Consider the following 14,124-nt stretch of genomic DNA (forward strand, 5'->3'; position numbering starts at 1 on the left):
CACATGGACTAAGCCCCAGCTCAGAGCACAAATTGCTGTTCCCAGCCCCGGCTGCCAAGCGCTGGTCCTGCTCTCTCCTCCCTGGTGCGGCCGGAGCGCACGACTGCCCTGCCTGCTCCTGCCTTGGGGAGCTGGGGTCAAAAGGAAGGACAGACTGGTGTGGGTATGGGATCGCTTAAGTGTCCTGGGATTGCTTTGCTAATCACTCTGTAACGGTTCCTGGGCTATTAAGTCCATACATGCCCAGAGAGGCAAAAAAGTCCATGAACCAACTTTCCAATTAAGGTTTCCTTCTTACAAAAAACCACACTTCCATTTTCTCATCGGCAACAGGCTGAAAGATGGCAGCTGAAGCAGCATGTGCCTCTTGTGAAAACAAGTAACAACAGATGGTTCCATTCAGTCGATCCATAATTTATTCCTGCACAGGAAACCTGTCCATTAATTTAATCTCTGGTGTCCAGGCAGGGCCTTGCTGATGTTCCTGTGTCGCAGCAAGTGTGTGCATGTCAGGCTTTCTGCAGGTTTGTGACTCAGTTTTCTTATTTTCCCTAATAATGACAATCTTGCTGTGCACTCCTGAAGTCTCCCATAAGCTGGTAGTTGAGAGAAGGATGGGGAGCTCCAGTGAGCTCAGGGAGGACCAGGCAGCATCACAGGCAAAGCAGAAGGGAACTCGACTGGGTGAACATTAATGGAATTTATTGACAGATGAAACTGCCGTGTCTCCCCTGTCTTTGGGCGGATCACCGTGCACCCTGAACCGGTACAGGCAGGTGTAGTCCGGGTGGCCCCAGTTGCTCAGCACTTGCAGCCTGATGTAATTCATGACCCCAGGGAGCTCGTTCTGCAATGACAAGAAGAAATGAGTTGCCTTTTCCTCTCTGGCCCGTGAGCACTGACAGAAGTGCCGCAGCGATGGCCTTGACCAGCAGCTTCCTTCCTGCTGCCCCGCGGGGCTTTTGACCTGTCATGGTCCAGATGTTCCCTCATTGGGCCATGAGAACAGCCAAGGAAGCAACAGCGACCAGGTGCCTTAGCAAATACACTGGAAAGCTCTCGCCTGCTTTGGGGCACAGGCTTCCACAGTCAGAAGACCCAGTGCTGGTGTACAATTTCACCTCAAAACTGACAAATTTCACCTTAAATTTGACAATTTTTGCTCTGGGAAGACTCAAAACCAACAAATTTCTCAATGGGGATCAATGGGGTTCCATGGTAGTCAATGGGGGTCAATGGGAGTCAATTGGAGTCAATGGGGATCAATGAGAGTCAATGAGGGTCAGTGGGGGTCAATGGGAATCAATCGGATTCAATGGGGATCAATGGGAGTCAGTGGGGGTCAATAGGAGTCAATGGGGGTCAATGGCCGTCAGTGGCAGTCAATGGGGACAAATGGGAGTCAATGGGGGTCAATTGGAGTCAATGGGGATCAATGGGGATCAATGGGGAACCTTAAAACTGCCTTTAATCCCAATGGGGAGCCCCCAAATGCCTTTTAATCCCAATGGGGAGCTTCAAAAATGGCTTTTATCCCAACATGTCTCATTGCCTTCTCCAGAAAGCCATGGAAACAGAATGGCCTCCCTGTCACTGCTCACTGCCAGCACCAACAGAACCCTCAGGAAGCCCAGTATTTCTGTGTCTAACTGGCAGACCAGCAGTCCTGCATCCTACGGGATGTGGCTGCTTGTGCACACTTGGGGTCCAGACAGTCAAGCTGATTCCAGCTTCAACTGTGGTGCTTCTAAGCAATGAAGTTTAACCCCAAAATGAAAGAGAAGATGGCAGTGCAGCCATCCGCCACCAGGAAGTTAAAGCAGAAGAAAGGCAGCGTGGCACTTGCTCAAGGACAGGGCTGCCTGTACCCTTTGGCAGGGAAGCCTCTCCCCATGCAGCCGCATTTCTCCTCCTCTCCTGCAGTTCCCCTCCCTCTGTGTCCCCATACCTTCAGCTGGAAGGTCTGACTGGGATTCAGCGCTGCCAGGAAAGTGAACTGTCCCAGGAACGTTCCCTGCTCCTCGTGTTCTTCCTTGAAGCCCTACAGAAAGATGGGTGGAGAAAACAGAGCGCCTGGTGCACCATGGGAGACTGAACTTCAGCCAGTGAAGTACGGGGTTATTTCAGCTACGGAGTCCAAGGACCATGAGCACAGGACAAGACGAAGAGCTGCAGGTGGGCAGCACGTCACACTTGCCCACTCAACGAGTCCAGGCTGCCTGTCAGAAAAGGAGCAGACGCTCCCAGTGAGAGGGAGGTGACCTGAGGATCACAAATGCACTGGGACTGGAAGACAAGAAGGTTTAGGACCATGCACTGTCCAGCTCCTTTTCCCTGTGGCTCCTGGAGTAGCATCTTGCCCCAGGAGATTTTTTTTTTGAGTGGTACATTGAATAAAAGAGGAATACAATGGGAAGGAAGCAGCACCAAGGAGCCTGTTTGTTCTGAGACAGGAGGAAGCTTCAGGCCACCAGAATCTTTGACCCAGCTTCATTCCCTGCTCAGAAATGCTGTGGAACCCCCAGCTCCCAACTCCAGAGAAATCACTTACATAGACAGCAAAGTCCTTGGGAGCTCCGGAGATGCTTTCTCCGTGGAACGCTGTCCCTGAGACATGGGCCATGGTGACGGCTCTGGGAACGACCGGCATGGACAGCTTGATGAACACGTGTCCCTGACTTCCTGGGAAGGGCCAGCAGTTGCCAGGATGATTGTCCGGCTGAAAGGACAAGAAACACTCAGCAGGGAGACACAGGAGGAGAGCAGGTCCATGAGAGAAGGGGGCAGGAGAAGCAGCTTCAAGGAACAAAGACAGGTGGGAAGGACACTTGGAGCAGCATGTGTGGTTCATTCTCCCAGCCTTTGTGTTACTGCTTCTTGGTGCTCCTACCTCCAGAATCAGCTCAGGAGATCTCATGTAATCCATCACTGGCAGGGAGTACAAGAACACCTTCGCTTTGGCAGTCCGGAGGGATGGAGAAGTCCTGGACCAAATGACGGCTGCCCCTGGAAATTCAAACATGAGCATGATCACCAGGCAGTGTCAGGAGGAATATTACATTGTTGACTTGGAAAAGGCTTCTCAGTTGTCATCCATGTCCTACAGTGGGTTCCCCTCTGTCTTGCTGGCACGACCCCTCTGGAACACATGGCAGGGGTCATCAAACTGTCGTATTTGGCCATGGAAATAGGCAAGAATGTGAACCAGCCTTTCTGTGCTTCCCATGGGGCCTGGCCCGTTACAGGCTCTGTCAGTGGAGGCACTTTTAGGGCATGAGGTGACCCGTGACTTCTCACCCCTTCTTTCCTACCCCTGGGCACGTTCCAATGCCCATCTTGTCAATCTGGACAGGAGGCGCTTTGGAACTGGTTTGTTTGTACAATGTCACAGTACCTGCTGATTTCAGGGCATAATCCGGCATCGGGACCTGCATTTCTTCCAGCTTCTCCAAAGCCTGATTGATGATCTCGTGAACAGCCTGGGAAGGAACACAAAGGAGAGCGCCTGTTGGAAGGAGAAGGACCGGGGCAAGCAGGACCCTGCAAGGCCAGCCAAGGTGAGCGGGGACAAGGCCTGTTTCAGATGGAGGGAACGCCCACACTGCCTGGAAGCCTCCCAGGTTTGCTCTGCTGTGATTGTCGGGATCAGAAAGCGGGGGCTGCTCACTCCAGTGCTCTGAATGCTGGAGCTGCGTGAAGGGGCTGTTCCTGTGGAGAGGCCCCAGGCCAGGCAGCACGGACAGACAAGCCTTCTGGGCATGAGATAGGCCTGGCTTAACTCTGGACCTCTGAGACCATTCTTTATTTCCAGCCCTCCCTTGAGGAGGACCCGAGATCTGGGCGCAGAGGAAGGTCCGACTCGGACAGCTGTCATTCCCGTCACGCTCTCTCTTCCCCATAAGGAAGTGTGGAGCAACAGGAAAAGGGAGCGTGGCCATGGCAGCACTTGTTCCAGCAGCACCAGCCTGTTGGCTGTGACAGGAATGGAGTAGGATACGTGCGGACGGAGGATAAAACAAACCCCTGAGCAGATCCTTCTGCCTTGTGCCCTTACCCATCCGGTAAAGCCTGGGATCTTTGCCTGCTTCAGTCCTTCCTGCAGAGCCCGCTCAGTGACATCCTTTGTGCTCCAGCGCAGATGATAAAGCTGTTCCTGGAGCTTACGGAGTTGAATGGGCAGGGACAGGGCTTCGCTGAGGTCTCCCAATTCTGTTGTGGTGCTCCAGGTTAAAGCGCCAAGTCGTCCCACATGGTAAACACCTGTCAGACACACACCAGAGCTTAGAACTCGGTCTAAGGCTGGGCTGTGCCTCGGCCTGCCCGCTCCCCTTTCTGTGTCTCTCCCAAGTGCCATAGTTGTCTCTCCTCTTGCTGCCTTTGACAGTGGCCATCATGGCGTATGGGCTCCGCAATAGACGGACGTTCCCTGCCCTGGACTGTGCTCCTTGTCCTGCAGAAGATTCTCAGCCCCTGGGGCAGGAGAGCTCAGCCACGGCCTCTCCCTGGGCTGAAGAGAACTGGCTCAGCCCTCCTGGGGAAGGCAGCTCAGCCCTTCCTCACCCACACCCGTCCCGCTGGAGCAGGGACCGGCACAGCTCTGTGGGGACTTTCTGCTCTTGGCTGAGCTCCTCTGCTACAGCGGGGGAAGCGGAACAGGGCAGGATGGAGCCCTGAGTACCTCCTAAAGCACCGTCCTCAGGTTGGAGCTCTGCAGAGACTCACCGAAAGAGAATAGACCAAGTAGCAACACCACGGTCGATGCCTTCAGTGCCTTCATCGTCCTGCAGAGCAGATAAAGAAAAGGCTGGTGAAGCTGGCGGTTCCTGTGCAGATCAGCAGCAGACTGGAGAGCAGCAGCAGGGACTGCAGCCCTTGAGCCTGGCGTTCCTGCCGTGTGCATTGGCTTGGTCCTGCACCAGCTCCAGTCACTGCTGGAGGTGTCACCAGCTGTACCAGTGGGGGATTTGTCACGGCAAAGACTGTTTCGTTAGGGACAAAGGGCTCAAGGTTGACTCCGGACTAAGAGCAGGAGTTGCAACTAGAGCTCTGGCCACACTTCACATGTGTGGGGCTGGAGAGGGATTCTCTGGAAATGGAAGGGACATAACAAACGCCTGTTTCTCCTGCCCAGCATCTGATGGACACTTGTGCTGCTCCTGTTCTCCACCCTCTCAAGAGAAGGTTCAGCCTGTGCCCCTACAGTCCAACAGCTGCCAGGGGGGTGTGTGTCTCCCCTCTCGCAGCGTTTCTTTAGCAGCCGGGTTATCTCTGGCCCTTCTCTTGGCAGAACTGCAGACAAATGCAGACTGGAAAGAGGGAGCGTGGCTGAATGTCAATGTGTGCTGGCAAGCAACGGGCACCAAGGAAGCGCCAAAGAAACTCTGGTGTCTGGGCCCTGCTGCCCTGAGCCTGATCTGCCAAGACACAGCACACACCGCTCTGCAAGGGCGAAATTCCTCCTGCCCGTTCCAGGAGGCTCTCAACAGGCTCACAGCGACACTCATCAGGAATAAACAACCCCTTTTGTTCTCCTAGAGAACTCCTTGCACCCCTCTGAGGATCTCGAGCCCCTTTCCTGAGGCAGAGCCCTGGTGAGGAGCTGACCAGGTTTCCCAAGGAAACCTCCTCTGTCAGGAACACGAGTCAGACCCACGGCCAACAGAGGACACGCTGGTGTCCTTCTGGTCCCCGTGGAGAGGAAAACCAAGCAGGCTCAGGGACAGAACCCACCCTGCAGAGCACAATGCAGGACAGAGCTGAGCTCTCACAATTACTGCGGCAGGATGTGTCTGGGCCACCCCTGGGACTCTCTCTGTCCCATCCAAAATGGACCTGTCCCTCATTCTGCAGAGATCAAAGGCTTTCTGGGCGCAGCCCTTGCGTTCATGAGGAGACTGAAAGGTGGCTGCTGCCTTCCAGCAGCTCCAGACCCAGCTCTCAGGCTGCCCTCGTGTTCCTCTCCTGTCCACCCTCCACCCACCCCAGCTGACAAGGTGGAAAACACACCTGGGGAAAGAGGAGGAGGAGTTTTCAAACATACCCGTTCAGACCTTGAACCTTCTCTGGTTGTCCCTTGGTACCTGCTGAGGTGCAGGTAACAAGCATCTCGCTCGCTCAGCAGTGAGACAGAAACTCTGCAATCTCAGTTCCCTCAAGATCGAGAGTGACCGAGGCGCAGGGAGACCCCTGGTCTTATACCCTGCTGTGCCGACCTCAGCGCTGATGCTGCTTTGTGACATCAACGGCAGTGGCTGATGTCACAATGGACGAGGCTGCACCTCGTTTGGAGGCAAAGTCCCACCTGACAGGAGCTGGTCTCGCAGTCCTCTCTGCAAGGGAAGGAATCCTTCACCACAGAAAGAGGGAAAGGTTCAGGAACACGTTGCTCTCAGCAAACAGACTCTGTCAACCACTCTTCCTCTGGTTGACCAAAGTTCAGACGGTGTTACAAAACTACCACAAAAAAGTGATTCTTAGTCTTATTTTATGGACCATTGACCGCCCCATTGACTCCCACTGATCCCCGTTGACTCCCATTGACCCGCGTTGATCTCCACTGATCCCCATTGACTCACATTGGCTCCCATTGACCGCCATTGATCCCCATTGACTCCCATTGATCCCCATTGATCCCCATTGCCTCCCGTTGAGTCCCATTGACCCCCATTGACCGCCATTGACTCCCATTGACTCCCATTGACCCGAATTGATCCCCATTGATCCCCATTGACTCCCATTGACTCCCATTGACTCCCATTGACCCCCATTGATCCCCATTGACTCCCGTTGACTCTCACTGACCCCCATTGATGTCCATTGATCCCCATTGACTCCCATTGACTCCCATTGACCCCCATTGACCTCCATTGATCCCCATTGACTCCCGTTGACTCCCATTGACACCCATTGCCCCCCATCGACTCTCATTGACCCCCATTGACCTCCATTGATCCCCATTGATCTCCATTGACTCCCATTGCCTCCCATCGACTCTCATTTACCCCCATTGACCCCTATTGATTTCCATTGACTCCCATTGACCCCCATTGACCCCCATTGACTCCCATTGCCCCTAATTGACCCCATTGACCCCCATATTAAATTAGCAGAACTTATTGAGAGGGATTTAAACTAGATTTGAACGGGAGGGGATGAAACCAGATGTGGCAGAGGCACAGCCAAGGGCAACATGCTGGCATCTGAGGGCAGTGCTAAAGATGCCCTTCGGTCTGCTGACCCAGTGCAATCAATGGCCCAGCTGAAGTGCATCTGTACGAATGCACACAGCTCAGGCAACAAACAGAAGGAGCTGGAAGCTCTTGTGAGGCAGAAAAGCTGTGATTTAATTGTCATCACAGAAACATGGCGGGATGACTCTCAGAACTGGAGCGCTGCAATGGGTGGATATAAACAGTTCAGAAGGGACAGGTGAGGAAGGAGAGGAGGTGGGGAAGCCATGTATGTTAGGGAGGGTTTTGATCGTTTGGAACTTTATGTGGGTGATTATAGGGTTGAGTGTCCATGGGTAAGAATCAATGGGAAGGGCAACAAAGCAGACATCCTAGGGGATGGTCTGTTACAGGCCACCCAACCAGGATGAACAGGCAGATGAATATTTTACAGACAGCTGTGAGAAGCCTCCCGATCAGCAGCCCTTGTTCTTATGGGGGACTTCAGCCTACCAGGTGTCTGCTGGAAGTACAACATGGCAGAGAGGAAACAGTCTAGGAGGCTCCTGGAGTGTATGGAAGACAATCCTGACACAGCTGGTCAGTGAGCAGACCAGAGAAGGAGCCCCACTGGATCTGTTGTTGTAAATAAAGAAGGGCTCATTGGAGGTCCCCTGGAGTGTAGTGATCATGAAATTATTGAGTTGATTATCCTTGGAGAAGTTAGAAGGGTGCTCAGCAGAACTGCTACTTTGGCCTTCAAGGGCAGACTTCAGCAAAGCCTTTGACACCGTATCCCACAGCATCTCCTGGAGAAGCTGCAGCTCATGGCCTGGATGGTGTATCTGCGATGGATAAAGAACTGGCTGGAAGGCCAGGCCCAAAGAGTTGTGGTGAATGGAGCCAAATCCAGTTGGTGGCTGGTCATGAGTGGTGTCCCCAGGTCTCAGTATTGGGGTCAATTTTGTTTAATCTCTTTATCAATGATCTGGATGAGGGGATCGAGTGCACTCTTAGTAAGTTTTCAGATGACACCAAGTTGGGTGTGAGTGTTGATCTGCTGGAGGGTGGGAAGGCCATGCAGAGGGATCCAGATGAGATGGATTGTTGGTCTGAGGTTTAACACGGCCATGCACGGGTCCTTCACTTGGGTCACAACAACTGCTACAGGCTCAGGAAGAGTGGCTGGAAAGCTGCCTGGCAGAGAGTGATCTGGGGGTGTTGGTTGACAGCAACTGAACACGAGGCAACGTGTGCCCAGGTGACTGAGGGGAGACCTTATCAGTCTGTACAACTACATGAAAGGAAGTTGTAGCATGGTGGGTGTTGGTCTCTTCTCCCAAGTAGCAAGTGATAGGACAAGAGGAAATGGCCTCAAGTTGTGCCAGGGAAGGTTCAGATCGGATATTAGGAGACATTTGTTCATGGAAAAAGGTTGTGAAGCAGTGGAACAGGCTGCCTAGGGAAGTGGTGGAGTCACCATCCCTGGAGGGGTTTAAAGGATGTTTAGATGGATTTCTTAGGGACATGGTTTAGTGCTAGAGTTGGGTTATGGTTGAACTCAATGATCCTGAGGGTCTCTTAGAGCTGAAATTATTCTATAATTCTATTGACAAATCGAATTCAAGACAGTTATTCCCTTTAATGTGAGTTATAGGCCTGCGATTTTACGTGAGGTGCCAAGGCTCTCACACACCCCCACATGCATTGGGAGGGACAGCGATGGTCCTGTCCAGGGCATCCATCCCCATTCACAGTGAGTGTGGGATGGACACACAGACAGCACTGCAGACAGATTCGGTGCCTTTGTGCAAGAAACTCGTTCCCACCTCAGAAGCGTCACAAGATCTGTCCCTTCTCTATCCAGTAGATGTAGGGCAGCCCATAAATAGGAAGCGCATCACACCGGGGTGTCCATGGGTATAGCTACACTTCCAAATTTCCTTTCTCTCTTTTCACCACCCTGTTCTCACCCTCTTGATAACACAATCAAGGAACAGACAAACCACTGGCACACTGGGTCTGTCAGCAGCACCTTGTCATTCCTAGAGGTCAGTGACACATCTGCCCAAGTACCTCAGGGGCAGCAGAGACACCACTGACTAAACACGTTTCCTTCTGGGTTTGTCATTCCCAGCCCTGTTTCTCTCTGTCCTTGGGGACAGAAGAGCTTGCTCACTCTCCTGTTGCCCAATTTCAGCCCTAACTTTCCATCTGTCAACACTGTGACAATTCTCTGCTGCTTTGGCCCAGCAGTGCTGGGGAGGATGCAGCAGTGCAGGAGTAGCCTGAGAGTGCTTGAAGGGCAGCTTCAGAGGTGGTGGAAGTTTTCTGCATAGTGGGAAAGAGCTTGAGAAAGAAATACTGGCCCAAAGTGCAGCTGGGGAGGTCCAGGCTGGACATGAGTAGAAAGGAATGTCACCGGAAGGGCAATGCTGTGGTGGAGCAGGTCACCAGAGGGAGTCTGCATCAGCCCAAGGCTTTGTGCTTCAAGGACCAGCTGGGGAGGATGGAGAGAGCTCAGCAAAGGAAGGAAGATGCTCAGACAAGAGCAAGGTGGGGCAGCAAGGGGGATGTCTCCAGCCTGCAGGGAAAGAGGTGCAGGGGATGCCACAGCACAGAACAGGCTGTCGTGGAGATGATCACGGGATGTAAAGAGGCTGAAAGACCCCACGAGACGTGAGCTCCTTCTCCCTTTGGCTATGGCTGTTGTCTGCACCTCTGATGCCTGTGAGGAGACACCTTGTCCTTGCAGCACAGGGGCCTCATGGCTCCTTGTCCCCAGACAGGAACCTGGGAGGTGTGGGACCATAGTCCTGCCCTTGACCTTGCACAGCCCCGCATCACACTGTCCCAGGAAGGGCCCTGGGCAATGTGGGAGGGACAGGATCTGACTTTCTAGGGTACAAGGTCAGGGCTAGGCTTTTGGTTAAAGAAACACATCCAGGTTTCCTCAGCATCAGAGATATCTTTCCTTTGCTTTTCCTGACCTCCAGTTTTCTTCTCTAACCAAACCTGGATACTGTTTCTCAGTAGGTTCCCTCAGTGGGACCCATTAACAGTACAAGAAACTTTGGAGTTTGAATCTGAATCTGACTTCTTGAGAAGTTTCTTCAACTTCCTCCAGGGTCTGAAGTTCATGGACTCAGCACCAAACCCACCAGAGGGGTCATTAAAGCGCCTTGGGCTGCTCCTGTGCTGCTGAGCTGGGCTGGGCTCCTGGGACACAGGGAGCTCATGGCAGCGGCAGCGCTGCAGAGAGACAGCTCTGTCCAGGAGCAGCTCCTCTGCAAAGCGCAGCAGGGCTGAGGGCTCTGCCTGGGGATCTCAGGAGACCAGCAAGGCAGAGAGAGATTAAAGGTGGTCAGGAGTGGGAGGATGACTGAGAGCTCACTGGAGGAGAAACCTTTGCAGCCCTTGCCGTGGTAAGTCTCTGGGTGCAGGGCAGTGCAGCTGTAGCTCCTGGAGGCATCTCCTAAAACTGGCCCAGGCACAGCTTGTGGTATCTGTAAGGACGGGGCTCTTGTCAGGCCATGTTGAACAGCTGTGAAGCCGGGTGAGCACCCAGGGGTGCCCAGGGCTGTCCTGCAGAGCAGGGTCCCTGCACCCCAGGGCTGTGCCGGGCAGGGACTCTGCCGCCTGCCAGGGTCAGTGCTCAGCCTGCCCGGGAGATCCCATGGCAGCAGCTGTGGGGAGAAGGAGCGACCCCCGGCAGGGCAGGCAGGGAGCTTGTGGGGTTGAACGGTGCTGTGTGGGTCAGGGTTGCTCAGAGCTCCAGATCCCCCCACAGACATGGCAGAGGGTCCTTCTGAACAACGACATCAATACAGGAACAGCTGCAAGGGAAGGAGTCTCTGCTTTCATTTTTCCACTCTTGCTCGTCTGGGTGTGCAGTGGAGATGGGGATTTATTTCTCTCTTTGGAGCAGATACTGAGACCCCAGTTCTCGTTAGGACTTGTCTGAGCTGCTCCTGAGCCCCTGCACACACAGAGCTGCCCCTGGGCAGTGCCAGGAGGTGTGAGCAGGACAGAGCTGAGCACACAGCGGGTGGGACGGGGTCTGTGACACTGACAGGGAGCAGACCAGGGACAGAGACACAGCTGCAGGCAGCAGAGACATGGGCAGTAAGAGTTAACGGCTTCCAGAAATGCTGGGGATAGGATTTAAAAACCTCTCTCACATCCTCTTCAGTGCAGACACATTTCCCAGTGCAACCCCTGATCTCCTCTCCTCCTCAGCAGACCCTCTGCCCCAAAGCCATGGGGTCCAGGTCACGAGTCTCCACCTCAGCAGCTGGACCTCCAGGTGAAGGGTTCCTGCAACGTGGTACACAAAAAAGGTGCTAAAAGTACTTGCCCTCCAGTGTCATTAAGTGAGTGGCAGCAGCACAGCCTAGTCAGGAGAAGGTTCCACAGCATGCCCGTCTGCCTTTCTGTCCTTGCTTTATTTTCTGGTAGCACTGCAGTGTCCTTCCCTGTTTCTCCACCTGTCCCTGGTGCTCTTGCTCTCTGGGGTTGGGGTGGGAGTGTAGGTCACTTTTTGTTCTGACACCAGTTCAGTGGATTTTTCCCCATACATGTTCATGGAAACCAGATGCCCAATTGCATTTTAAACTGTGATGAGCTGTTTTTCTCAATTGGTAGAAAGAGAGAATGAGCGGAAACATCCCTCCATCAGGGAGGGGGTTTCCATGAGAAACAGCATGTTTATTTTCCTCAGAGAAGTCTCCCCTAACTTGTCACTGTCCTTTCCTCCTTGCACAGGTCCTCATGCCCACAAGCAGCCAATGTCCAACAGCAGCTCCATCACCCAGTTCCTCCTCCTGCCGTTCACAGACACACGGGAGCTGCAGCTCTTGCACTTCTGGCTCTTCCTGGGCATCTACCTGGCTGCCCTCCTGGGCAACGGCCTCATCATCACCACCATAGCCTGGGACCAGCACCTGCACACCCCCATGTACTTCTTCCTGCTCAACCTCTTCGTCATCGACCTGGGCTGCATCTCCACCATTCTCCCCAAGTCCACAGCCAATTCTCTGTGGGATTCCAGGGTCATTTCCTACGCAGGATGTGCTGCCCAGGTCTTCTTTTTTTGTTTCTTGCTTGGTGCAGAGTGTTTCCTTCTCACCATCATGTCGTACGACCGCTACGTTGCCATCTGCAAACCCCTGCACTATGGGACCCTCCTGGCAGCAGAGCTTGTGTCCACATGGCAGCAGCTGCCTGGTCCACTGGGTTCCTCTATTCTCTGCTGCACACGGCCAATACATTTTCACTGCCCCTGTGCAAGGACAACGCCCTGGGCCAGTTCTTCTGTGAAATCCCCCAGATCCTCAGGCTTTCCTGCTCACACTCCTACCTCAGGGAACTTGGGCTTCTTGCGGTTTGTATATTAGTAGTATTTGGGTGTTTTGTGTTCATTGTCGTGTCCTATGTGCAGATCTTCAGGGCCGTGCTGAGGATCCCCTCTGAGCAGGGACGGCACAAAGCCTTTTCCACCTGCCTCCCTCACCTGGCCGTGGTCTCTCTGTTTGTCAGCACTGGCACGTTTACCTACCTGAAGCCCCTCTCCAACTCCTCCTCATCCCTGGATCTGGTGGTGTCTGTTCTGTACTCAGTGGTTCCTCCAGCAGTGAACCCCCTCATCTACAGCATGAGGAACCAGCAGCTCAAGGATGCCCTATGGAAACTCATATCCTTGTGTTTTCTGAAGCAATAAACTGGCCAGCTTCTTCTGTACAGGAGTTTTAATGTAGCTAATTAGAAGCCCAGCCTGTCAACTGGATTTTCTGGTGTTGTTGGTTGTTTTCTTATTGTGATGATGTTGTCAACCCCTTTCTAATTCACTGCTGGCTTTTCTTTTATAACTGTTGGCTGCTTAGATGAGCAGCAGTGCTCTCCTTGTATCTAAAAAGAATAAAGGGCTCTTTAGTGACTTTGTTTTCACTATATCCTTCCTGCAAGGGCTTTTTGGAGCTGCAGAGACAGTTCCTGTGCGTGTTTGGAGGGTAAAACAGCTCTGGCATGGCAGCACTGCCAGGGAGCAGCAGCGCTTGTTCTTCCAGAGCTGTTCTGGTTCCACTCCACACTCTCCTTCTCATCCCTTGTGTTGGTGCAAGGCCTGAGTGCTCTGGCAGCTTGGTCACCGTCCTGCTGTGTGTCAGTCCTGTGAGCGCAGGCAGGGACAGGCAATGGGCAGTGCTGTAACAGAGCTGGCCTCAGTAACAGTACTTGCACAAGGAAAAGTGATCTTCTTTGGGCAGTGCATGATGGTTTATATCTTCTTGCAAAGTTTTTCTCAAGCTTATTCCTACAGAATTGGCCACAGATGAAACATCAGTGTGCAGCTGAACAGCCTGTGTGTGCAGGGCTGGCACACAGCAGTGTCCTCTTGCAGCCAGGCTCCTGCCAGAGACCTGCAGGACCAGCAGAGCAGGGGCTGGGCTGTGCCCCTGTGCACTGGACACCCCATGGAAGGAGCCCCAGGTCAATCACCATGGACTGGCCCCTCACAACCACCATTTCCAGCTCTGGCCTCTCACCCCAGCTCGGAGGTCTTTGTCCCTCCATGGAATTACACTGAATGAGTAGGTGAGAGGTTCACGTTTGCTTTGTACAGATGAGATGTGAGCATGCATATCATGTACATAAGGTGACATGAACCTCAGTCAGCAAAAACACCATCCTACCTGAAATATGTAAATCCTCTGCTAACCTAAGCTAAAATATGTAAATCTTCTCAGTTTTGGTCAGTCTGCTCCCTAACAAAGATAAAAGTGATGTTTAAAACACCTAAACAGAACCTGCAAATAATACTGTCCTTGCAGCGCAGACACTCTGAAGCCTGCACAATTAGCTGAGTCTTCTTTTAACATTTGTCTCAAGACTGTTACATAAAGTGTAGCAACCAGTAAGTAGGAAAACAATAAAAAATAAAAGAGGTAGGAGAGGACTA

At 53.0% G+C, this 14,124-nt stretch overlaps 1 protein-coding gene and 1 pseudogene across 2 annotated transcripts in view; both read left to right on the forward strand.

The window, feature by feature from the left end:
* LOC309451913 (uncharacterized protein) overlaps window positions 1-14,124 on the forward strand; it is a gene marked incomplete at its 3' end in the record, with an annotated part of 263,365 nt that overhangs the window by 20,245 nt on the left and 228,996 nt on the right. The gene's annotated exons all lie outside the window — the stretch shown is intronic.
* LOC309451903 (olfactory receptor 14J1-like) lies at window positions 11,957-12,888 on the forward strand (annotated as a pseudogene). The gene has a single exon. The product of its transcript is annotated as an olfactory receptor 14J1-like (transcript).

The sequence above is a fragment of the Streptopelia decaocto genome, assembly GCF_964273445.1.
Source record: "Streptopelia decaocto genome assembly, contig: HAP1_SCAFFOLD_89, whole genome shotgun sequence".
NCBI classification, from domain to species: Eukaryota; Metazoa; Chordata; class Aves; order Columbiformes; family Columbidae; genus Streptopelia; species Streptopelia decaocto.